Source organism: Pleurodeles waltl, chromosome 7, assembly GCF_031143425.1.
Source record: "Pleurodeles waltl isolate 20211129_DDA chromosome 7, aPleWal1.hap1.20221129, whole genome shotgun sequence".
In the NCBI taxonomy this organism is placed as follows: Eukaryota; Metazoa; Chordata; class Amphibia; order Caudata; family Salamandridae; genus Pleurodeles; species Pleurodeles waltl.
Window position 1 is genome coordinate 1056247594 of NC_090446.1, and position 26466 is coordinate 1056274059.

The 26466-nt window shown below is 44.2% G+C and overlaps 1 long non-coding RNA gene across 1 annotated transcript in view; it reads right to left on the reverse strand.

Moving 5' to 3' along the window:
- Positions 1-464: 464 nt before the first annotated feature.
- LOC138245912 (uncharacterized) overlaps positions 465-26466 on the reverse strand; it is a 96737-nt gene continuing 70735 nt past the window's right edge. Inside the window, exons 2-3 of the long non-coding RNA XR_011194187.1 lie at positions 1652-1805; positions 465-1017 (exon numbers count right to left, since the gene is read on the reverse strand). This is a non-coding gene — a long non-coding RNA (uncharacterized lncRNA). The remainder of the gene's footprint in view (positions 1018-1651; positions 1806-26466) is intronic.

The window sequence follows — 26466 nt, forward strand, 5'->3', positions numbered from 1 at the left end:
GCTCTGTGTTCTGGTACATTATGGCTCTCATAGGTATGTGTCAGTCACCTTGAACCCGAAAGCCATTCTTCAAGGAATAAATACAAGTTCTTACATCCCAAGTCCCACAGTAGATGCCAGGAGTGTGCAAAGTCTGTGATCCACAGCTATATATTATGTAAACACCTAGTTTTATACGCAAGGCTCAATATGAGCAGAACTGACAGCATCTGTATTATGTAAACTATTGCCATCTTTTTTGTATTTCCTCTTCAGGGTAATGTTTTTGTGTGAGAAACTGGAATGGAAGGGTGTTTGCCTACAACTCAATCCGCACAGATAAGCAGGCTTCCGTCGGGTAAAGTTGTGATAGTTGGCCTAAAGAGCAAAGCATGTCTCCAAGAAAAGGCAAATAGGTGTGCACAAAACAAAACAATAATACCACAATCGAATAAGTAAATAACTTGAGGTCCACATCAGGTTTTACAAAAAAATGTAAATTTAATGGGAAGAAATAAAATAGAAACGAAGCAAAATTGTTACATAGTTCAAAACATGCGACAATAACTAAACTAACATCAACAAACATTTCATTGCAAAAGACATTGCATTTAAATTTAACAACCTAAAGAATACTGAAACATGCTCAGAAAAACGTTATCTTAAAATTTGATATAAAAAAGCAGCTTCTCAAAATGAATTTGAAAAACAGAAGCACACTAAAATTCATAATAATTCGGAATCATGAAAAAAAATGAGAAAAAACGTTTCCTTATAACTCAGAAACAGAATGACAAAATAGTAACAACTGATAGCAATGAAACTTTACGGTACAAGATACCAGCTTAAATTTCAGTGGCAGACAACGTTAAATACACCCCAGTGAATAACATTACAAAATAAATATATAATACAATGGGAAAAACTAAACGCGATGAAACAGTAAAAAGAACAAAGGAATGCCTTTACGTTGAGCAGGGCCTACCTCCAGGCTCTGTGTTCTGGTCTGCAGAAGGCTGGCTAGCCATAATATGTTTCCTAGGCCAAATACAAAGATAAAGTTAAATATTTTCCAAGAAATGGAGTGAAGGAGCAGAAGGAGAAATCAACCTAAAAATGTTTTACAGGCAAGACCCCAGTGGCTTCTGACCCAATGAATACGAGTCATTGGTCACTAAGATATCTTATATCACCATTATTTGCAATGGCGCTTTCAGGATACATTTGCTACCGTCTTCCCAGAGCCAGGGACTCTGACGACTAAAAATAAAAAATACACTACATGCAGGTCCAGTTTACACTACAACTGCATGCAGCATACTTCGGGGTTCCAGCACTCAGGTTTATTGGATAAGATATGCAGTAAGGGCAGCAGTATCCTCTAGACCAGTGTTTCCCCAACTGTGGGTCACGGGCCGATTTCTGGTGGGTCATAAAAGTGCAAGCAATAAAGATGCCTTTAAATTCTGAACTTACCTTGTCACAGTTGCTGCACTTCAAAGACAGAGGTGTAGTGTCAGTGTGGTAGCTGCTTATATTTATCTACTAATGTGTTGTGCCCATGCTAACTCTGCTGTTCCATCCCATAGAATGTAATACATCTAATGTGATGTCATATAGAACCAAGCATGAATTATCCATACAGACGTGAAAGAAAAACCACTAAAAGCACCTGTATTCCATTTAATATACAGACGACGAATTGAGAGTCCCAGAATATGTTCCAAATTGTTCTTCTTTATTATTTCTTCACTTTCGCTCCAGCCAAGCCAATACGTGTTTCATCTGGCTTATATTTCCCCTTGACTTCCTCAGGACTTTTAAGGCTGTCAATAGTATATACAAAAATATCTATTATCTCTCTTCCTATTCTCTGTTCTATTTCATACATAAACACAACTATAAACCCTCTTATTGGTGCATACAATTTAATTATAGAGTGCCAGGTGGAAATCAAACAAACTAGTGATCTACACAAATTGTTGTGAATAGCCGATTATTTTCCAGTGTACTTAGATCAATACCCTTAGTGATGTGTCAAAACTCCATGTGTTCCAAACATGAACACACAAGTGAAGTCCCTCACCCCAACCTATTTTGTGTCAGTTTCCTTAGTGCTCCTAATATCTAAACTGCTGTATATAGAATTGTGCCTGCTCATATGGAATTCCCAAATTCCTTTTTCTCTATAAGATCAGTTCCAACATAAATTAAATTCCTCCTGTTCCAATATCGTTCCTATATAATTGTGAATCATGTTAATAGATTATTATCTCTAATATTATTTTCTAACTCAAATTCTACCATTTATTATATCCTCATTTGTATTCACTTGCTTACGCCTTACTAATTATTTGTCTGAGTGTTATTACTATTAGCCTGGAAGCAAACTTTCGAGCGCATCCTGTAAAGGATGGCAATGCTCTAGTGATCCCAAAGACCAAGCTGTATCTGTGCCCAACTGTATGGTTTGTAACGTTTCATCAATATTATTGAATACTGTCTCCATCAGCATACCTAAAATGTTTGCCTGCACTACTAGCCTAAAGAAAGTGCTTGGCAGCCAGTTATATGGACTCATTGCTGTGGTGTTACCCATTTGGTAATAATCAACAGCCGCTGAAACCCCTATCGTCTATGAAGGTTGAATAGACCTGCTCACCCTTTGATGATATGCTTTAGTGATGTCGCGCAATCACTGCTGAGGATTTGAATAGTTCAGTTCAAAATCTTTATTCAGCTATACCAAGAGTAAGCCATAAAAGTGCATAATGGAATACAATAGAGCAATAAAACACGAAACAATAAGCTCATAAAACGTTAGAAGTAAAAAAAAAATATATATATTTAAAATACAATTAATACTTAAAACAAATTTTAGTGCAGTAAAACTTTTCCTGACATGAATTGCTTTTAGCATATAGTTTGCCACCCTGTTGCATACATTCGGGGAGTCTAAGGCTAACAGGAGTTCCAGTGCTTCCTGATAAGTTCTTATATTAAGTGCATTAAAAAGCGGCTTAAGATAGGTGATTCTAAGATGTTCATAGAATTTACAGAATAGGACAAAATGCAAAGTGCTTTGTTTGCTAACTGTATCACAAGGGAATCTATCTGACTCTAGAAGGCAATGCCTAGTTTGAGGAAATGCTACTAGGTGGTGAGCTATACCCAGTCTTAGTCTAATTAACACAAACCTATGCTGCATGTTGGTGACCATGGAAAGATAGCCAAATCTACTTACATCCAATGCGTAAAAAAATAAAGACCAACAGTGGTTTTAGTGGAGTCAGTTAGCTTCCTTACGTCAGCCTTAAATACCGTAAGTGTCCTTGATACATTTTTTTTTTTTTTAAATGACAGCACGTCCTCTGGATTATGTTTTTAAAGGAGGATTCAATAAAGGCTACCCAAGGTATACACATGGTGTTATCCAGTTTTATACAGTCTAGTATAAGATCTTTAGTAAAAAACCAGTGGCTTCCTTAGACCATATACTATGCCATGGGAGCAGGGGTCTCACCTGTAGCACATCTTCTAAATATTGTAAACCCATTTCTTGATGCGTAATCCAATTAAGGGCTGATGTGGGTAGACATAACATACATTTTAGAAAACAATTCTCCTCTAATTGTAGGGGAGCACTTTTGGTGTAACCCCACACCCCGGCACCATACGCATCTGTCGAGACAACTCAAGCCCTGTAAATGTCCAACATGGTGCCTACGGGGCGACTCCCTAGTTTACTAGCAAATCTGAATAAAGCACCTGAATTTCTTCTACGTTTGTTCCTACCCGAACAAACCAGCTGGTCCCACTTTCTGTTGCTAGAAAATAATACCCTCAGATAGTTAAAGCAGTTGACAGTACTAATCTCCATATTCTTAATGTAAAAAACCTTCTGCATGTCTTTACCTTCTTGCCACAGGCCAAAGTAAATATTTTGGATTTACTGATTATCATACCCTTAGATGACAAACTGTTTGATCCACACAAACTTCTGGAGCCCCATGGGTGTTCTGGAGATCAGGACAACATCGTCTGCATAAAGTAGGGCGGGCACCGGGCGTCCGGCTACATACGGGGGATTGGTCTGTAAACCCTGCAAATGTTTATCCACCCCATTAATGTATAGAGAGAAAAATAACTAGGCGAGGACGCAACCTTGGCGGATACCTCTACCTATCTTGAAAGAGGTGGTGCATTCTCCAAGTTGGCCGAAACTGACTTTACATGTAAATCTCTATACAGGAGAGCCAAAAAATGTATGATACATCTGGGGGCGCCTAACTCAATTAGAGTAGGCCAAAAGAGAGCATGTTCTACTAGGTCAAAAGCACTACTGAGGTCTGCAAAGCAAAAATATAGAGCACCTTCTTAAGCCTTGGTATACTTTCCTATAATTAGGTCTAGGTTAACACATTGCTCTATGGTTACTAGACCTTTCCTAAAACCAAACTGAACCGGTGAGAAGACCTTATTTTCTACGACCCAGTCATTTCATCTTTCCAATATAATTCTACTACATGCTTTCAAAGAGGAGTCCAGCAAAGAAACTGGTCGACAGCTTTTAGGGACGGCCTTATCTCCCTTCTTGTATATAGGTATAATAATGGATGTATACCAAGTCAGCGGGATATCACCAGATATAGCCAAATTGAATATTCTAGTCAAAATTGGTACCCAAAAAGAGATGTTATATTTAAAGACATCCACTGGAACACCATCTGGTCCTGGGGCCTTACCTTCAGCACCAGCTAAGGTAGCAGAGTGAACCTCATTTGTAATGATCTCTAAAAGGTTTACGTTGACCCAGCTCGATCTGCCCGGTTATATCTACCGACCCAGTCCCCTCCTTGAAAACCTCTGAGTAGTGGGCCACCCATGTTGCAGTCTACACTGGATCCCAGATCTGATGGCATCCATTCTGAAAGGAAGGGGGTACTAATGGTTTCCAAAAACAGTTTGGTATTCTCAGTCTCTGTTGCCAGGTCCAATTTGGACCATGCCTCTTCCCTTAATTCTTTTTTCCTTTGTTACTGCGTCTTCTTGTATTTTATTCTAAGAGACTTAATTACTATCGGGTCTCTAGGGGATGTCTGCAGGGCTAGTTTAAGATTCCTGCTTGCTTTCGTGCAGGCCTGGTCGAACCACACCTTTTTATGCAAAGATAGTCTATGTTGTGGGTTGTATGTCATCAGCCCCTGTATATGAGCAGTGATTGTACCAAAACATCTTAATAACATAGGTACCTCAATAGCCTCCTGTAAACGATAACCAATTTCATGCTGGCAGCACATATAACATCCCGCAGAATATCAGCAGGCACAATGTCTTCCCACTTCCGTCTCACCCCCGTTGTTCTATGCACTTCGATCCGATTTGAGGTAGTGTAGAACACATCCCTTGGTCCCCAGAAGGACATAGGGAGGATAATCGGATCATGATCACTAAGAAGGGTCAGCAAGAAATAGGGTGTGTCGCTACCATTTAGTGCAGAGGATGACAAAATTATGTGGTCTATAACGGAGGATGAATTGGGATCCCCTATGAGTTGGAATAATTTTGTCAGAAACACCATGCTTACGTTCCATAAGCGTTGTCATAAGTGGACAACATCAAATTTACGGCTTCTCCACACTCATTGTGACAAAAATGATCAAATCCTGTCCCATCGGGGTTAGTAAATCCACAGGACTGAGGGGAGGTGCATGTGCATGGCTGGATATTAAAGTCCCCCGGCCAAATAATAATGGGATTGGAGCTGTTGAATTTTAGAAACTAATTTAGGCTTTGATTCAGGGAGGGGGCAACCCTACATCGGGTGGCGTCAAATATATTATAGTAGTTAATTATGACCACATCTGCCTTATTCTTGTGTTTAAGCCACAGAAGTTGAAAGTGTGTGGTCTCCATAAAGGTCTTTTTAACCACTACAGGAAGTTTATTGGAAATAAGTACCATGAGCCCCCCTTGGCCCTCCCAGATGGTGATGGAGTAGCTGGCAGGTGTGAGGTAAATCCATTCACATAGGCAGGTGAGGTACACCAGGTTTCTTGGATGCACGCCACATCTTGTTACTGATTAATGAACCCCACTCTTCAGTCTCAGTTTTGCCACATAGGCCCTGCACATTCCATGTAGCAAGATAATAGCGCCCAACGGTGAAATCGACAGGCTCCTAACTCCATAATTCTTCCGTGCCATAGCTTACTGCATTTGGAGCTACTTCAATTGGTTCTACATCCCCATTGTGAGTTGTATCCCTAATGTCCATGTCATCCTTGTCCTGCTGGGCTAATAATAGCCTGTTAGGGCTCGGATCCATCTTATGTATGGTTGTTTCCTCTGTCCTCAGCCTCATCCTCTCACAGTCTACAGACCCCTTGCTGAACAGTCAGTCATTATTCGACAATAAGAAATGGTTTCTTACCTGTAACTCCAGTTCTCTCGTAGGGGTATTTCCATGATAGTCATAAGCACTGAATAGTTCCGCGCGCCTGCGGGGACCCCGGAGCACTGTTGTGTAGTATATTCTTAAGTGCAATCATCAGCTCCTTGACAAAAAGGTCTGTGAAAAACACTTAAGAATAACAATGTGCAGCCTATGTGAACAGCTACACAGGCCAAATTGTTAGAAGAAAAAAAAAACTGTTGTAGTGTAAATTTCACGTTTAAACCTCTATTTATTCTATAAATACATAAATAAATACATTCTCATATTTTATTTACACCTCTCATGAGAATAAAACAATGTAGGGCAGTGTAGCCCATAGGCTGCCATTATACAGAATGAAAATAGAGCTGTGCCTTTAAGAAAGTAAAGTCTTCCTGTTTCCCATCATGCACAGCAAAAGGCAGTTGCCTCAGTTCTTTTTTGGAGGCTATTAACCTGACATGAAGAAAAAACAAAACATTTGTTGGAGTACCAACCTCCATAATATTCATGTTCTATGTCAACTCCACCGGGGAGGAGGGAGGGTTGCTTATGACTATCATGGAAATACCCCTACGAGAGAACTGGAGTTACAGGTAAGAAACCATTTCTTCTCTCGTAGGGGATTTCCATGTATAGTCATAAGCACTGAATAGAGTAGCAAGCCCATCCCCATAACCGCGGTGGAGTAGATATAAGAATACTGAGAAAAACATGAATCATGCAAACAAATTCTTGAGCAAAGCCTGCCCAACCTGAGCATCTGCCCTAGCGTCTGTATCAAGGCAGTAATGCTTAGTAAAGGTATGGACCGACCTCCAAGTGGCAGCCTTGCATATTTCTGCCAAAGGGACATTTCTCATCAAGGCTACAGTAGCTGCTTTCCCTCTGGTAGAGTGGGCTTTTGGCCTACCACCAAGGGATTTGTTTGCTAACTGATAACATAACATTATACATGAAACAATCCACCTGGATAAAGATTGTTTAGATGTACCCAAACCTGTTCTGATTGGGCCATAGTTAATAAAAAGCTGTTGTGATTTTCGTAAGCTTTTTGTCCTGTCCAAGTAAAATTTCAATACTCTCTTTACATCCAGAGAGTGCAGAGTTCTCTCAGCAGGAGTAGCTGGATTCTGAAAGAAAGTCGGTAATGAAATTGTTTGGTTCACATGGAAGTCGGAGACTACCTTAGGTAAAAATTTTGGATGAGTTCTCATTACCACTTTTGCAGAATGAAAAACCGTGTAGGGTTCCTGAGCGCAAAGGGCCTGGATTTCGCTGACCCTACGCGCTGAAGTGATTGCCACCAGAAAAGCAGCTTTCCATGTGAGATGTTGCAGCGATGCCTTATGTATTGGCTCGAATGGCGGCAGCATCAGACGTGATAAGACAACGTTCAGTTCCCATGGAGGAGAAGGCTTTCTAATGGGGGGAAAAACCTTCTTTAAACCTTCTAGGAAATCCTTAATAATCGGAATCCGAAAAAAGGAAGTTTGTGAAGGACTCTTTCTGTATGCTGTGACAGCCGCCAAGTGAACTTTTATTGACGACAGTTGTAAGCCCGATTTTGCCAAACTTAACAAGTATGGCAGGATAGATTGTTCTCCACAGGAAACCGGGTCAATGTTGTTGTGTAAACACCAAATGCAGAATCTCTTCCACTTGCTTGCATAGGCTGATCGTGTGGAAGGGCGCTTTGCTTCCTTCAGAATTTCCATACAATCCTGAGGTAGGTTCAAGTGTCCATATTGCACTAGCTCAGGAGCCATGCTGCCAAACTCAACGATGAGGGGTTGGGATGAGATATCTGCCCTCTGAACTTCGTGAGAAGGTCCGGACGATATGGTAGCCTGATGTGTGGTTTGAGTGACCGGTGAAGAAGGTCTGGGAACCACCACTGGCGTGGCCACTCCGGAGCAATTAGGATCATTTTGGTCTGAACATTGGACAGCTTCTGGAGGACCGCCGGAATCAGGGGAAGCGGTGGAAAGGCGTAAAGAAATGCTCCTGACCAGCTTATCCACAGGGCATTCCCCAGTGTCCCTGGATGGTAATATCTGGAGGCGAAGTTTTGGCATTTTTTGTTTTCTGGGGTTGCGAATAGGTCTGTAGAGGGGGTACCCCAGAGTGCGAAAATGGAATGAACGACGTCGTCGTGTAGTACCCATTCGTGGTTCTCGTCCATTACCCGACTGAGGGCATCCGCTTGAACATTCTGGATGCCGGGCAGGTGAGTTGCCACTAGTGACAGGTTCCTGGCTAGAAGCCAATGCCAGATTGTCTGAGCCTCTCTGGATAAAATTCTGGACCTGGTGCCTCCTTGTTTGTTCACGTAGTACATAGTGGCCACGTTGTCTGTCTGGAGAAGGAGAGTTTCCGTTCTCAGAGAGGGAAGGAAGGCTTTGAGCGCAAGGTGGACTGCGCGAAGTTCCAGCAGGTTGATGTGATAGAGACTCTCTCTCTGTGACCACTCGCCTTGGACTCGAAGATGTTCCATGTGCGCCCCCCATCCGATCAGTGACGCATCTGTTACGATGGTTTGAGATGGGGGCCGTTGTTGGAACGGAATCCCCACCAAGAGATTGCTGGGTAAACACCACCACTTGAGGGATTGTAGGGTGTGAGGAGAAAGAAGGACTTTGTTCTCCCAATCGTCCCTCAGTTGACACCACTGATCCTCCAGGTTTTCCTGCAATGGTCTCATATGGAGGCGAGCATTGGGAACCAGATGGATACAAGACGCCATCGAGCCCAGTAGAGAAGCTATTATTCTTGCAGTGGCTTGAGGTCTTTCCTGCAGTTGTTTGCACTTCTGGAGAATCGATAACCGTCGTTCCTCCGAAGGAAACACCTTTCCTAGCCTGGTATCTACAATGGCCCCTAAGTAATGCAACCTCTGAACAGGTGTTGCCGTAGATTTCAGGAGATTGACTTGAAGACCAACAGTTGTAGAGTCCATTCGAAATGTTGCTGTGTCTCGAGACAACTGGAGGCCTTTATGAGCCAATCGTCTAGATAGGGGTAGACGAATATTCGCTGTTTCCTCAAGTGGGCGGCTACTACCGCCATGCATTTGGAAAAAGTTCTTGGCGCTGATTTTAGGCCGAAAGGTAGAACTGCAAATTGGTAATGGCGTTTTCCGACAGTGAACCTTAGGAATTTTCGATGTTTCTTGGTTACTGGGATGTGAAAGTAAGCGTCGCAAAGATCTATCGCACATAGCCAGTCGCCCTGACGTAGATGTGGATAAATTTGGTGTAAGGCTAACATCCTGAATTTTTCTTTGCGAATCCATTTGTTTGCTGTCCTCAGATCTAAGATGGGACGAAACTCTTGTTTGTCTTTTTTCGGTACAAGGAAATATCTCGAATAAATCCCCTTCCCTTGCTGGCTGATGGGAACGGGTTCTATGGCTCTTTTTTGCAATAGGATATTGACCTCTAACTGTAGAGCTTCGAGATGGCGGTTGGCTGTTTTGGGTGGAACAGATGGTGGAGGACTGGTGAATCTGAGAGCGTAACCATGTCTCACAATATTCAATACCCAGGCGTCTGTTGTGATGCGTAGCCACTCGTCCAGATGATTTGAGATACTTCCCCCTACCGGAGTGGATAACGGAGGAGGGGGAAGCAAAGATTCAGGGCTTAGACGTGGGAGCCTGTCGAGTTGCCTGAGTTTGAGGTGTTGAACGACCCCTTGTCGACCTTCGCTGAGTAGAGAAACCCCTTTGATACTGCTGTTGTTGCTGTTGCTGGGGGCGCGAAGACATCCAGTGTGGCGACTGATACCGGTGGGTGAAAAGTCGTCGTTGATATGGCCGGAAAACCTTTCTTTGTTCTTTCGGTCTTTCCATCCCTACCGCTTTCAAGGTATCTAGTTCAGCTTTCATTCTAGCCATCTCGTCATCGGCATGAGAACCGAACAAGGTGGAGCCCGAGAAAGGCAGGTTTTGTATTCTCTGCTGCGCTTCAGGTTTGAGTGATGTAAGTCTCAACCATGCATGCCTTCTGAGCGCTATCCCGTGTGCATAATTGTGTGCGGATAGCACCGAAGAGTCAGCTGCAGCACTTATAATTTGGTTAGACACCATGGATCCCTCACCCACGACCTCCAGGAAATCTTCCCTTTTATCCTTAGGAAGATGTTCCGCAAACTGTATTAAAGAGTCCCAGAGGGCACGATCGTACCGCCCTAATAACGCAGTAGCGCTGGCTGCCTTCATCGTGACGGCTGCAGTAGAGCATACTTTTCGTCCTGCAGCATCTATCTTTCTGCTCTCTTTATCTGGAGGTGAAGAAGAAGATGGTGAGGTTGAATGCAGTTTCTTTGCCGCTACTATGACCACCGAATCAGGAACTGGGTCCGACCTCAAGAATAGAGGATCTTGTTCTGGTGGACGATATTTTTTAATAAGTCTGGAAGGAGCAGACTTTGTTGCGGCCGGTGCAAGGAAAATATCCATTGCTGGTTCAAGGAGACCTGGAACCAGTGGAAGCAAAGGTCTGGAAGATGTCCTGTGATGCAAGGTCTCGAAGATCACTGACGTCGATGGGGCAGGTACCGCCAGCGGGATGTTCAGCTTGGTTGCCCCTCGTACTAAGACCTCCTGGAACGTATTCACATCATCTATGGGGGACACTCTCGGGGACGGTGAGTCCGATAGGGTTGGAGAGTAGTCCCGTGTAGACGAAGAAGAACGCCTGTGATGTGAATGCTGAGATCTCTGTGGGTCATGACGGTGTCGAGAGGAAGAAGAGCGTCTAGAGGAATGTCCCGAACGTCTTACAGACCGCGTTGGAGTCCTCAAAACAGACTCTACAGGCGGAGCCGGAAGAGGCGCCGTAGGTGTTACCGGCGTCTGTGGCAATGGTGATTGTCGAGGAGAGAGTTGTGGAGACGCTGGAAGGAGGATGATTGAAGCCGAGGATTCTGAGGTTGTATAAACCCTCCTAGGTCTTTTTGATTGTCTCGACGTCGACACACTCCTCGACGTCGAAGTACGGTGACGGCGAGTGTCCTTCGCCGTCGATTCTTCTCGCCGTTGAGAATCTCTCGACGACGACCCTCGACGTCGCCGTGATGACGGTGAACGTCTACGACGTCGAGCACCCCTCGACGTTGATCGATCTCGCCGTTTCGACGGCGAACCGGATTCAGATCTCCTCGACGTGGAACGTCCTCGCCGTGTCGACGGTGACCCAGATCTCGACGGCGAAAGTCCACGCCGTCTCGACGGCGAAATCGTCGTCGACGGCGAGCGATGTCTCTTTCTCGCCGGCGAACCACTCCTCGACGGCGAGCATGTTGGCGCCGTTCCTTGCCTCGACGTCGACGCCCTCGACGTCGTCGGAGACCTGTGCCGTTTTTGAGCCGGTCTGGTCGGAGTTATAGAGGAACCAGTGTGAGCCCTGGTAGAAGACTGACCTTCTCCTCGCTCTGTGGTAGAATGACCACTTTTCCTCCTGTCCTCTTTCGCCTGGAGTCGGATCTTCTCCCTGTCACGAAGGGTCCTTCTGGAGAAGGTTTTGCAGATGTCACACGACTCCGGTTTGTGGCTGGATGGAAGGCAAATTATGCAGACCCGATGTGGATCTGTTTTGGCCTTTTTTCTGCCACAAGAAGGACATTTGTCAAACAGTGAAGGCATTTCTGAAGTAGAAAAACCTCAAAATTCTGTCAGAATCTAACAGAAAAAAACAGAAAATTATCACTCAATGTTAAAAACGTCGAGTGAAAATGAAATTCAAAAGATTTTAAATGAATTTCTGTCACAAAAGGATTTTGTGAGGTAGAGCTCAATGCTTCAGGGTCCTGTCAGAAAGGAGCCGGAAAAAAGAACTGAGGCAACTGCCTTTTGCTGTGCATGATGGGAAACAGGAAGACTTTACTTTCTTAAAGGCACAGCTCTATTTTCATTCTGTATAATGGCAGCCTATGGGCTACACTGCCCTACATTGTTTTATTCTCATGAGAGGTGTAAATAAAATATGAGAATGTATTTATTTATGTATTTATAGAATAAATAGAGGTTTAAACGTGAAATTTACACTACAACTGTTTTTTTTTTCTTCTAACAATTTGGCCTGTGTAGCTGTTCACATAGGCTGCACATTGTTATTCTTAAGTGTTTTTCACAGACCTTTTTGTCAAGGAGCTGATGATTGCACTTAAGAATATACTACACAACAGTGCTCCGGGGTCCCCGCAGGCGCGCGGAACTATTCAGTGCTTATGACTATCATGGAAATCCCCTACGAGAGAAACTTAATATCTAATATTTATTGCTTAGTAGTAACAGGGCGGTAGAATGTGCATTATTGGTGGGATCGGGCCTGGGTACGCCAATATAGACTGTGGTGGCATACAGGGCACGGATCTTGCCCGGTTGCAAATGTCTATAAAATAAGCCTGGTGGGAACAGTTCCGGGGAGCTTCTATCTTGGGGGCGAAAAGAGGCCCTGCACAAGATATCCCTCACCACGCAAGGGTTTCTGAAATTAATAATTAATCTCCCCCATGATCTTTCCCTAGGGGGCCTACCCACCCTACTCTCCGGGTTAGGATTATCTGGTGGGCATCATTAATTGAGAAAAGATTGTTCTGCGCTAACCAGTGCGTAACCTTGTTCTTTAGATCACCTGGTTGCTCACTCTGATCAGACCATAGAGGGGGGACCTTGGTCATGATAATAACATAGGGACAGGACTCAGGGGGTAGATTAAGAATAGGCAGTTCTTCTCTTATACGTAGGTGGGTGGAGCCCTAGTTTTTTAAGGGGGTTCGAGGAAAAGTGTCCTGGTGCTGCATATCGGTTGTGGGTTATCTGGAGCGAAGCCCAGTGGTCTGTTCTTAGAGGCTATGTGCCACCCACTAGGATGATCAATATTTTGGGCCACCCTTGGCTGCCTAGGATGCACTTATTTAGGGCCTCCCTTACTTGCCCTTGAATAGGGGCCCCAGGGTTAGTGCTCAATACATCTAGGGTATCCTCGAAAATCTAGGGTATCTGTGCCCTGTGATACATGTGAGTGACCTGTCACACTAAGCATAGTATTCTGTACCACAGGGTTCTTATGGTTAGGGGACAGCATTGGCAGGGGGGGATTTCTGGCAGATCTCCAGAATTGTTCCCACCTCCTCTTCCAATTTATCCAGTTTAGTAAGGATAGGTTTAAGCAGAATATCGAGGATGAGTGTGAGATCTTTCCAATCAGTATATACCATATTTTCACCCAAGGGAGAGCCCAGGTAACTATCAGCCCCCCTTCTGCGTCGTTTCTTTTTTTTTATAATGGGTGACTGACTTTGGGGTTTGGGGTTTTTACTTGTGGGGGGTCATTGGATCTATCTGGGAATCTCCATTTATCAGAGCCACTGTGTCAGCTGAAAGGTGAATAACTGATGTATATTCATGTGGTGCTAAAGTTCCCCCTAATGCATCTCCCAAACCTGCTGATCCCAGGGATAAGCGTCTTTCCACAAGGTAAATTTCTTTTGAGATGACCCCTACTGCTCTAACTAGGAAGGAGTCAATTGCCGTGCGGCCGGGTTCCGTATCTACCTTCTGTTCCCCCACCTTCCTCTTGCCCATAATTGGGTTACAGATTTACCGCCTCCTTTAATAGTCGTGTGTTATCTTTGGCTTTGTTACCCAAAACGCCCAAGTTTGTGGTATTGATTCTGACCTGGTTACAGTTCTGTTCTTGCCACACTATATACTAGGTAACAGGAAGGTTTAAAATGTCAATGAATATTTATAGTTATAAAACAAAGGAAAAGGTTAAAAACCAAGAGGGTGGGCCCATCCCAGCCTCTGTCAGGCACAGACGGGCCCGCTCTTGGCCCGTGCGTGTTCCGCGCAGCGGAAGCGCGAGTCCCAATTAAGGCATCTTTGGTGCTTCGGAGCCTCCTCCCTCAGGTTCTGTTGGGAGGTGCGGTTAGGCCCAGCCTTTCACCCCGTGTCCAAGTGCAGAGTGAGGGAGGGATTTGAGTACTTTTATTATGTTAATGCCCATTATGACATTTATAGTCTTGCTCATTGTGTTCCACTTGCATGTTTCTCTATCTGGAGGCATTTTGCAAGGCAAAGTATTTCTTGAACATTGATGTGCTGCAGCTGGGATGAGTGGATCAGTCTTGGTTTGACTTAAAAGACAGACAGGTGTCTCATCAAGAGCCTTGCACTTTCTCGCAAGTCTTGCTATGTCTATTTGTGGGATAGAAATCTCATCATCAAGCCAAAAAGGAAACATAACCAACGTGGAAACTGGAAGTCTGCATTTCTGATGCTCTGTCAAGGAGTGAAAACATCCTAGATCATACAAGGAGATTCTATTGGCACTGCCTCTGTGCTCAATGATCTGGTGTATAAATCTAATTCAGGAGTGCTTGTAGAGGCTGGGTTATTGGTTATCCTTATGACTGTTGTGTCATATTCATCCAAATCACATCCCCCACCATCATCCCCAGGATGCTGATTCTTTAGGGAGTTAGAGGGCCTTTGAGAAGCTACTGGCACCAATAGTTGGGGCAGTGCTAAAAAAATGGTAACAAAGCTAGAGACTGTTGAGGGGTTGATTTATGGGCGTTACAGTGAGGGGCTACAACCAACATACCACTTGCAGAGGATAGTTGCACGCTAATGCTATACTCATATCCTGCAATGTCAGGAGATACAAAGGAACCTGAATTGTAGGAGCACCTACATGTGCCGGTATGCTGGTGAATGCTTGCATTGAGGATATCTTTGCGGATCACAGCTTTGATGCAAATCGTCATCATATTAATCATTTTTGGATGACATTGATGAGAAGTTGGTGCCCACGGTCATCCTGATTGTCATCTTTAATCAACACTCCAATATCAAGCATTGTCTATAACTTCCTGATCCTCATGTCTAGCCACAGGCTCTTGCAGAAGCAAATCCAGAGGGTGTTATGTCACCCTGATTGAAGACACACTCAAAGACTGAACAGGAAGCTTAAAATAAAGTTTAGACTAGTTTGTTAATCTTACACAATGCATTTGAATAAAACATTTAAAAGTCCTACATTTTTTGCAAAGATTTATCAACCAAGGCCAATCTGCACAACTAAAAATGTCATGTTTACCAACAGGTTCATGTCTGCTTGATGAGACATAGCATTATACTTTAGAAATACGTTTTAAAATCCTCAGCACCAGATCTAAATTATTAAACAATCCACCAGTACATGTATGTATGAACATTTACCATTAAAAACACCCACTTTTAAATTTCCCTTATATTTTATTTTTTTTAACTTATCTGCCAATATTGAAAATGAGAACATGACACAAAAAAAAAAAAAAAGTCTGGAAACCTATCCATAGATGGGCACTAGGACGTTCTGAAGGCCCTGCAGAAACTGGTGAGAAAGAACAAGATCAAACTGTAACGGAATACCCAGCAACTGACTGTGCAGGAACAGATGTTTGGACTGATGACGCTCCTATAACCAGCCGTATAATAAATGAATGCCGATTAATGAGTGGAATAACCAGGGGCGGCTCCTCCATTAGGGCGGAGGAGTGTTGCACCCCTTCCCCCCACCAGCAGCAATAGCTGAACAACTTTTACTATAAAACTATAATAAACCCTGTTTATTATCATTTGATAGTAAAAGGGGTTGGGCCATGGGGCTGTGATGGGGACAAGAGGGAGTGCTCAGCACTCCCCCTCAGTACTCATGTATGTTTGACCAGCAGTCTCAGGCCGGCCAAACACACGCAGGGCTCTCTCCAACGCAGCAATTCAGGCACTACGTTGCTGGGTTGGAGATAGAAGGCTGGGCGCTCCGTCCAATCCTGACGCTGTTTTCATGCTGCTAGTTAGGATTGGACACAGGGCAGGCTGGGAGCCTATGCCAGAGTCCAGTGTAGGAGCAGATGGTTGCAGCGCAACAAAAAGTTTTTTGTTTTTTTTATTACATTTCTTTTTGTTTTTTTTGCCCCCATCCCCCACCAAACTACCACCCACACCCACCACGCAGCCCCTTTTCCGTCCCGCGAGCCCCTGCTGGTGATAGCATCGGGAGGTGTAGAAGACAGCAGTGCATACCCACAAAGAGAATGGCACTGGAAATTAGGCAATCAGTTATGCAAGCATAAGCATGGCAGACAAATGAATAGCTGCTGAGGAAAGAACTGCAGTGCTAGATCTGAAGAACCTAGCACCAGCTGCACCATCCCATAAAAGGTTCCACCTGAAGTGATCATCTATCCTGAAGCTACTGCAAATGCAGCAAACAAGCTGGCAAATGACATATTGCTGGCGGAGAAGAACTCAATTTTGCAGTTGATGAGAATGGTGAAGGAGTGTTAAGTTTAAAAAAAAGGGTTTTCTGTCAAATGTAGGAAACCAAGCTCTTGTTAATCTTGTGTGTATGCTTTAAGGGTTCATGTACTATGAGATATGGAAGGCTGAACTCAGTTATTTATCCTTTGGCCCATAAAAAATGTTTTTAAAAAAATGACTGAATCTTAAAGGCAGGCTCAAGGGGTTCCATGACCACAGCAGTCGTCTGCTTAGTGGCTTATGTTTACATGGCATCATGTCTAACAGCTTTTTCTTCAAGAGCAGGATTGGAAGGAGGAGCAGATTTTTCCTACTCGGGGAGCACTAAGGCTAAGCATCTGCCTTGCTCTTCCACAGTCTTCTTTGGAAAGGACACAAACAACAAACTACTTACTTTCGGTAACAGTCATTCTGATGGATACTCTATCCTGTTTTAGATCTTCACCCTCATCTTACAGCGTTCCAGAGAAGGGTCTACTTTCTCACCAAAAAAGGAGAGAGTCATCAAATGACATGTCCATGGATGCCTTGATATCCCCAGAGAAGCCTGTCTATCTCATCTAGGTGTGGCATTGAAGCACCACAAGCATGTCCATTGCTTGATCCAAACAGTTAGTTGTGTCAAAGTCAGATCATATCATGAATTTTGCTGCATTCTGGCCGTTCTGCATGGTTTGGGCCAAAGAGCCCCAAAGACTCTCTGGAACTGCTTGCAGGATCTCACCAAATAAATCCCATAAAGCATGATTGAAGACTCCTAGAAGGACACTGGCACAGACTAAGCACATATTACAAATATATTAACTGGGGGCCCAAAACATGGCTTTGCCTAATAACAGAGGTTTGGTAGATGTATGGCCAGCCTGAAAAAACTCTGCCAAGACATTAGCTGTCACCTCCGTTGCAGAGAGCTGCAGGTCAAGAATCTCCGAAGCCTGTGTCATGACCACAGCAAAAACACCATTCTCCTCAGCCGCAGCACCAGGTTGAGAGAAATGCAGGAAGTGTCCAGACCACTGCCATCCTATATTTCAGTATACCACCTATCCTCATGGTAGAGGCGAATTTGCCTTCATCATAATCATTACTGTAATCAGATTCAAAGTGTTGATTTAAGGTAAGAGCTCTGCTGCACAGTAAAGGCAAGATATTAGCTTCTAAAGAATTGGTTTAAGCTGCAGCCCGAGAGGGCTCGGAGTGTGACCTTGGTTGAGTCAAAACCTGCTGTAAGTCAGAGACCACTCTAGGTAACAGCTCCTTATCTGGCACGCATGAGAACGGAACCGGCAAAGGGATTGGTACAGAAGTTGGCACCAAAGTCGGTGCACAACCCAATGAAGGTTCAAGATGCACACACAGTGCCAAGGTTGAACCCACTTGCAGGAAGACAAATGGAGGAATCTGCAGATCGTTGGGGATCGAAGGCTTTCCACTGGGAGCCAGATGTGTGCTAAATGTGCAACATGACCTCCCTAGAGAACTCTACTTTCTGCAATGCCACCTACGGACTCAAATTTGGGATGCATCCTCAGGAATACAGGAGCAAGATCGAGAGGTATATGCCAACACCCTGGTGTCCACTCTGGAGTTCAAGAACAGCAGAAAGGGGCAGATTCCCACTTCTTTTTAGACTTACCTGAAGTTTTTAACCTCAGTCTTTGACCTCTACGAGAACCTGCAGCTGGAACTACTTTGGGAACAGGGCCCTCCTTTCAACTTCGACCAGTCATGCTGCAGAGCCTTCCAATGCTTTGTGACAGAGCTTCGTCTTGTGGTCTCATATGGCCTTCGGTTTCATCTGGGCACAGATGTTCCAGGTCTTAGAGTCATGCTCTAAACCCAGGCATACCTCATGAGGATCTGTGTCAGACATTCATTTGCAACAACCCCTACATGTTTAAAATCCTGTTGCTTTGGGAGGTGACATTGTGCCTTGCACACTAGAAGAAAAACACTTTAGGGGAAAAAAATCACTTGCCTAAGACAAGAGGAGTAAGCTGGACCTGCATCTGAAGAAGAACATATGTCCGTACACCTGCATGGCACTTATTTATGGGCCACTTGTCACTCCCAGAACAGTAAGATGTCAGCGTGAAACCACAGAACGCCATTTACCAACATACAGAAGTACTGTTTGAGTTTTCTAGATCCAGACTCATGCCTGGGAGAATATTCAGAAGGTGAGTATTATAACGTTAGAAAAATCTATCAAAAAGACAATTTTTTTTAACTGTAGCTTGGATGGAGGCAAGGAAAGTGTGTATGCTCATCTTTCATCTCTATTTTTCTTTTGCTGTAAGTACAATATTTCTCCAAGAGACTGATGCCTATTCTAGCATTACGGAAAGTGTTTGAAGTAAAATGAAATTCTCAAAAGAGGAACACCCAGTAGAGCCACACACCTTTTCTTAAAAAACGGAAGCTAGTACACATCAAAGTAGAAAGAATTCATAATTATCTCATTCTGGAGCAGAGCTGTAAAGATTCCCTCACACAGAACATGAGGATGCAAATCTCGCAGTTGAGTGGAGCTCTTTGTCTCTGCCTCACTGGAAAGATTTTGGGTCACAATGGTGTGGAGAGACTACAAATACGCGATATAGCAATTTATAACACTAATGGAGTTTATGTATACACTGCTATGCGAAAATGGAATAGTAAGAATTCCTAGCCGGACGAATACTAATAACCTTTCTATGGTGTTATGGACCTCCGATCACAATTAAAAATCTGGTTATTCACTAAGGTCTCGTCCTCACTTTGGGTCACTTCCTCAGGCCCTCCGCCAAGTGGGAGGAAACATTTTGGGTAGCAGTTATGCTTTATAAAAGATTTAAATACATATTGATCGTGAGGTCAGAAAGTGCAGCACAGTGGAAATGTATGGTGCAGTAGTTTTGTTGCTGAAACTGATTCAATGACATATTGGTGGCATGCAGTGATTCATGGGGTCGCATCAAACCAAAGATGATATAAAACGTTACCATGAGTAGCAACACTGAAATAAATTCAGAGGGCCAAAACAAATGGTATTTATGTGCAGCACATAAAAAAATTATTTTGATCATAAATGTTGCAGGAAAAACGTTTCTAAGAGCACTCGACAATATACAAGACCTGTGGTGCAAATAGACTGACAGTTACACAGTGAAGATCGTGTGGAACTGTCATTTAACAGTATGGACAAGCAAGTAAATGGAATCATGATCACTAACCTATTACACACACTGTATGTAAAACCTGGTGCTCATCTCAGATCCCAACTCCCTCACCAGCATTTAGCCCAAATCAAATGTTCCTAAATTGAAATTACAATGCTGTGGAACATAGTATAACAAATGCAAAAATGTATCGGCATTAACCAAAATTATGAGCACTATGGCCCACAGGGTTAGTTCCAATAAAGGCAAAATAAGTGTTCCAAAAACTGCCAGTCCAAAAGTGCAAGACAATGAAACCATAAAACCTTCAGAAAATGTGAGGACTTGTTCTTAACTTATTTGCTAACTTATTATTGGGTATTATACATCATAACTTATTTGGGGTGCCCCTCGTGTATCCTACCAGAAATCAGAAATTCAAGCAACACTCCTCCTGCTTGCACACAGATATTTCTACATTTTAAGAGGCACTCAGAGTAAAACAAAAAGTCTGGGGAAATGTTAGCGTTTGTTGAAGCCTCCAGCAAGAAGCAGCCAGGATGTGCACCGTTCTGTGCATTTAAAACTTACAAGAAAGAAATGTTGTCACAGTGAGAAAGAATGCAACAAGTTTCACAAAATCTTGAGGTTTTTCCTCAAGAAATGTCACTTAATTTAACTTATGTTATCAGCTATAGGATTGTCACGTGGTAATCTTTATTCTTTTTGCCCTTTTTTTGTGAAACAATCCCTCAGCACGGCTGCTACTGACTGATCATCAGTGGCTGGGAAAAAAAAAAACTAAAGTCAGGTATATGCAATTTGCTAGGGAAGGAAAAGCTAACACTCTGTCGAGTACAAAACGTATGCATTCTGAGAGATATTGTCCCCATATATGTCTCCTCTTGTCCGAATTTAACAAGTTGATGTGCTCAAAATACCTTAAATTACTGCACATAGTACCCACTAACACCAGAAGACAGAGGACTCATGCTGTTATCTTTGTATTACAAACATGCAGGTGGTCTGGCAAAAGCTACTGGTCTAAATTTCGGGGAGTACGCGAAGTGACAACTATGGTGTTCAACAGCCAATGAGTGAAGAGTGGTGGGTAAAGGGTGGGGAGGCAGGAGTTCTTCCTTTGATATTGGTCCGATTGTCCTTTTTTCTTATTTTGTATTATATAAAATTCCTCCCAGGTTGTAGGCAGTGGGTTTGTAAGCTTTCCAAATAACAGAATAGTTCCATAAAGGCACATGTATCCAATTGGGCTTTGGAAATGATGGCTACTAGGGTAAAGGGGTTGACGCCAGAGGCCCCAGTTTGAAGCGAAATGCTTTATTTCGCTAAAAAACAAATTGCACTTCAAAGCTTTAACTACTTGCTGATGGGATATGTACAAGAGTTAAATCTATAATACTTACAATATGTATAATCGGTCATCAAACTTGGTAGTGTAGGGCAATACTCTTCCCTTACCAGGACAGAATGTTGTCGAACAGAGGGATTAATGCTGATTTTTCGTACAGGGGTGGGGAAGCTGAAAACAAAGGTTAATAGGCCTCCTCTTTTTTGGTTGCTAACTAGCCTCATCCACATATTGCTTTCCAGAGTTCGATCCACCTGAAAGCTGCTATAGCTTTTGAAAGCATCCATGCGCTCTCAAAATGTCAACCACATAGCCCGACCTTTGGTGTAGAGCAATATTTTGGTAAACCTACTTTCAAAATCCATTAAAAAACAAGCTATACTTCCTTACCAAAGAGCGACACGTTCTATACTTTGCATAATTGCATTTGCCTACAAGCAGAGCAGAGTAGGTTTTCTGATCTGAAAACCTTAATGACCTATTGAAAAGCAATGTGGAACTTCAAATTAGGGAACAATAAAGGTGCCAGCAAACCCACTGTACTAAGTCAGTACCTTCCTGATTCAAGGTAGATCAATACCATTGCGTTGGGCTTTTCATCAGTAGATCACTAGGCAGCTCTTCCTTACCTTTACCCACTGGGTTCGATGGCAGAGATATTGGTTCAAGTTTCTCAGCGCTAAGTAAGACAATGAAGTTGAGCCGGACTTGATGGGAGGGAGGCAATCTAGGGCAGGGAGGGCGTAGGGGTATCTAACATGACTGAGCCGACAGAACAGGTGCTACTTTCTCAAGTATTACTGGTCTAATAGTTGATGGAATCTGCAGAAGGCATGGGTTGTTTACCCAAGACATAAATGAGGGACAGCATCCCTCACGCCTTTATGTTTGCAAGTGTTATTATGATGGCCTCGATTCTGGAATGCTAACAAGTAACGGAGGCAGGGTTCAAAACTGATCTGTGGCGTAGGAGCTCAAAGTAGTATTAGAATTCTGTTAAAACCAGGAGTCAAATGCTGTAGCAAGGAACTGTTCAGATTTCAAGATGATGTTTCACAAGTGTTAACAGTTGTGTGTAACAGCTGTGTATTGAATAAAATGGAAAACACCGGCAAACAATCAACCTATTTCTACTAGAAAATCTTGGAATGTTATACCAAATGTGGTATTCATAATGTTGGCAAGTCCTTACTGCACAAAACAATCAAAGTTGTAATTATGATTCTCTAAAATTGATATGTAGGACCACTTTCAATTTTACAAATGTGCATTAAATGCAAAAAGGTTGATCAATTTTGGAGCAAACTGCAGAAACGGTCCACTTTTTGATCAAAAATAGTGGTAAAAAAGCACCACTTTAAGAGCCTCCACTGTGGAAATACTAGACCTGAATGAAAGTACTCTGACATTACTACAGTGTGTTTTAAACTTGGACTGCTTAGCATATTATGGAAAATCACAGCACTAATTGCAATTTCATGACTGTGCATTTAAGCCAGAGAAGTACTAAGGCTGTTTTCCAAACCATTAAATTGGGAGTCCCTTGGCAGGGCAACCTTTTTAAGGAAACGCCGATTCACCAAGAGTTTCTAATGATAGGTTTTAATGTCACAATCCTGCAAAAGAAGATTCTAGACAAAAATGTAGTTGAGAGGATTCCGATTATCACAAATTCAACAACAAGTGCAGAACTGATCAGGCTTGTTCCAGAAGCACTGACCCAGGTTGGGCTGCATACAAACTTCACAAATCATGCTAATGCTGATGGGCTGATTCTGCTACCTGTGGTGACATTTCAAGTACTACGCAGTCTACCACGTTGCCCATAAGAGGATCCACTTTGCTGCACTTTTCAACTAGTCGCACATCATTTCTTTTTATACCTTAACAGGACCAATTTCCACCTCAACATTTGCTTTCTGCTCCTGTGCACAGGAAATTAAGAACATGTCATCTTCCTGGGGAAGAAGTCTTCAAGCATCAGCACCAACAATGTTGGGTGCATTCCTTAACTTAGGAAACTAAGGGCCTCATTCTGACCCGGCCGGCTGAAGCACCGCCAACAGGCTGGCAGTGCTTCATTTCGTATTCCGACTCGCACAGTCGGGTCCGGCGGTTTTCCGCCGGATTTCCCCCGGCTGGGGGAATCCGCGCCACCATGGGGATTCCGACCCCCTTCCCGCCATGGCGGGAACTGGTGTCGTGGGGCCCCCTAACAGGGCCCCACAAGGATTTTCACTGTCTGCATTGCAGACAGTGAAAATCGCGACGGGTGCAACTGCACCCGTCGCACCCCTGCAACTCAGCCGGCTCCATTCGGAGCCGGCTTCATTGTTGCAGGGCCTTTCCCGCTGGGCCGGCGGGCGCTCTTTTGGCGGTCGCCCGCCGGCCCAGTGGGAAAGTCGAAATGACCCCCGCGGTCTTTTGACCGCGAAACGGTCTTTCGACGGGGTAACTTTGGCGGGCGGCAGAATGACCCCCTAAATGAGCTTCAACTGGCTAAAGCTCATGGCATAAACAAGCGCTGGCAAAACAAATAGGTCCTGCCTGTGCGAGGGCTATTGGGTTTGCAAATGTCTTCAGCATGGCTTAATGTATAAAATAAGTGCTATGATGCAGCCAGCACTGGCAGAGACAGTTTTTCCCTGCAAGTGGAGGGTTCCTGCTTGCAACGACAACAAGAAGTGTGGGCAAAGGGCACACAAAACAGGTGGGAAGGAATGGGCAATGAGATGGGGGAAAAAGCAATATGACGCAGCAACACATTTTTCCTTATGATGCGTGGGATGTGGGTAGGGAATAACAGACAATAGGAGGGTGGGAAGAGTGGCAGAAGGGCCCTAATCATGATGTAGCAATCTGTACTAGCTCCGCACAAAAGAAGGCAAAAGGAAGGCAGAACTCTCTGGAAAATTTCAAGGCAGAAAATAAAAGTGACAATGAAGCCAACAAATAGGAAGTAGTGGGTAGGCTCCAAGCCCTTTGTATAACGCAATATCTCACGCATGCAAGAGTGCATGCAAAACCTAAACAAGCTTGGCAAAGCCAACAAGTCTTGACTATGTGATGCTATTGACAGTTGTAATGTGTTTTAGCTATGTTGTACGCCTCTGTGGCTGCAGTTCAGCATGTTAAAAGTTAGTGGCATGGAGTGAGGTAGAACAGCGTGGGTTAGATTGAGGTCAAGTGCAGTAGATCTGAGTAGATTGGGGTAGACTGTAGTGAAGTAGAGTGGGTGAGATTGGAGAGGGGTAGAGAGATAGATTGGGGTAGAGTGTAATAGGGTGGGGTGGAGTGGAGCAGGATATATTGGAATGGGGTGGGACAGATTGGAGGGAGTGGGATTAACTGGAGTGGGGTAGAATGGGCCACAATGGAGTGGGGTAAATTGGAGTAGACCGGAGTATAGTGGGGTAGGTTGGAGTGCAGTAGATTTGGGTGAATGGGGTAGACTGGGGTGGAGTAGACTGGAGGGGGTAGAGTGGGATAGAGTGGAGTGGTGCAGTGAGATGGGGTGGGGTAGACTGGACTGAGTAGGCTGGAGTGGGGCATCCTGGAGTGTGTGAGAATGGAGGGGTGCAGGGTAGAGTGGAGTGGGGGAGATTGAAGTGGAGCAGGGCAGGGTGGGGTGGACATGAGTGGGTGGGAGACTGGAGTGGGATAGATTAGGGTTAGGTAGAGGAGAATGGGATGGGGTAGTATGAGGTGAGTGGGTAGAGTGGAGTATAGTGGGGTAGATAAGATTGGAGTGGAGTAGAGTGCAGAAGGGTAGATTGGGTTGATTTGGGTGTACTGAGGTAGAGTGGGAATGGAGTGAGATAGATTAGGGTGGAGAGGGATAGATTGGGTTGGAGTGGGGTAGGTTGGGATGGATTGGAGGGGGTAGATAAGAGTGGATTAGATTGTGGTAGACTGAAGTGATGTAGATGGGAGTAGACTGGGGTAGTCTGGAGTGGAGTAGATTGGATTGTAGTGGAGATTGGAGATAAGTGGGGTAGACAGGAGTGGAGTACACTGGAGTGAGGTAGATTGGAGTGAAGCAGGTAGGCTGAAGTGTAGTGGGGTAGACTGGAGTGACAGGGGGTAGAGTAGAGCAGAGTGGGGTAGACTAGAGTGCAGTGGGGTAGATTGGAGTGGGGTCGACTGGGGTAGAATCGAGTGGGGTAGATTAGAGGGGGTGACATTGTGTAGACTGAAGTGGGAGTAGATTAGAGTATATAGGTAGACTGGGGAGGATATGAGGGGAGTAGACTGGAGTGTAGAATATTGAGTGGAGTACATTGGAGTGAAGCGGAGTAGATTCAAGTGGACTGGATTGGAGTGGGGTACATTGGAACAGAGCTGAGTAAATTAGAGTGGAGTAGAATGGGGCAGATGTGAGTGGAGGATTGGAGTGTGGTAGACTGGAGAACAGTTGAGTGGGGTGGAATGGATTGGAGTACATTAGGGTGGATTGGAGTGGGTTAAACTGTGGCAGACTGGGGTATATGGAAGTAGAATGTGATCCAGTGGAGTGGGGTAGTTTGCAGCGGAGAGGGAGTACAGTGGAATAGAGTAGACCTAGGTAGGCTGAAGTGGGGCAAATTGAAGTGGAGTGTAGTGGAGTAGATTGAGTGAAGGGGGGGGTAGAGTGGAGTGTGGTAGACTGGACTGGAGTGGGAAAGACTGGGTAGAGTATAGTGGAGTGGGGTAGACTGGAGTGGAGGGGGTGGACTGGAGTGGAGTAGAATGGTCGTGGAATGGAGTGGGGTAGATTAGAGAGAGTTAGGCTGTGGTAGATTGAAGAAGGGTCAGTTGGTGTATACGAGAGAAAATTAGGGTAGATTAGATGGGAGTAGATGGGAATAAAGTATATTGGGGTGGAGTAGGGGGTAGAGTGGAGTAGGGGTAGGGTGGAGTGGAAAATGGTGTAGACTGGAGTGGGGAGGAGTAGACTGGAGCAGTGTAGGGTAGTTTGGAGTGGGGTACAGTGGAGTGGATTGGGATGCACTAGAGTGGGGTAGACTGGAGTGGATTGGGAATAGATTGGAGGAGTGTGGGGTAGTTTGTAGTGGATTGGGATGGAGTGGAATAAAGTGTGGTATATTGGAGCATGGTAGGTTGGAGTGCAATAGACGGACGTTGGGTAGATTGGAGTGGATTGGGGCAGTTTGGGGTGGACTGGGGTAGACTGGGATGGGGTTGGGTGGAGTGAAATGCAGTAGACTGGGTACGGGTAGACTGGAGT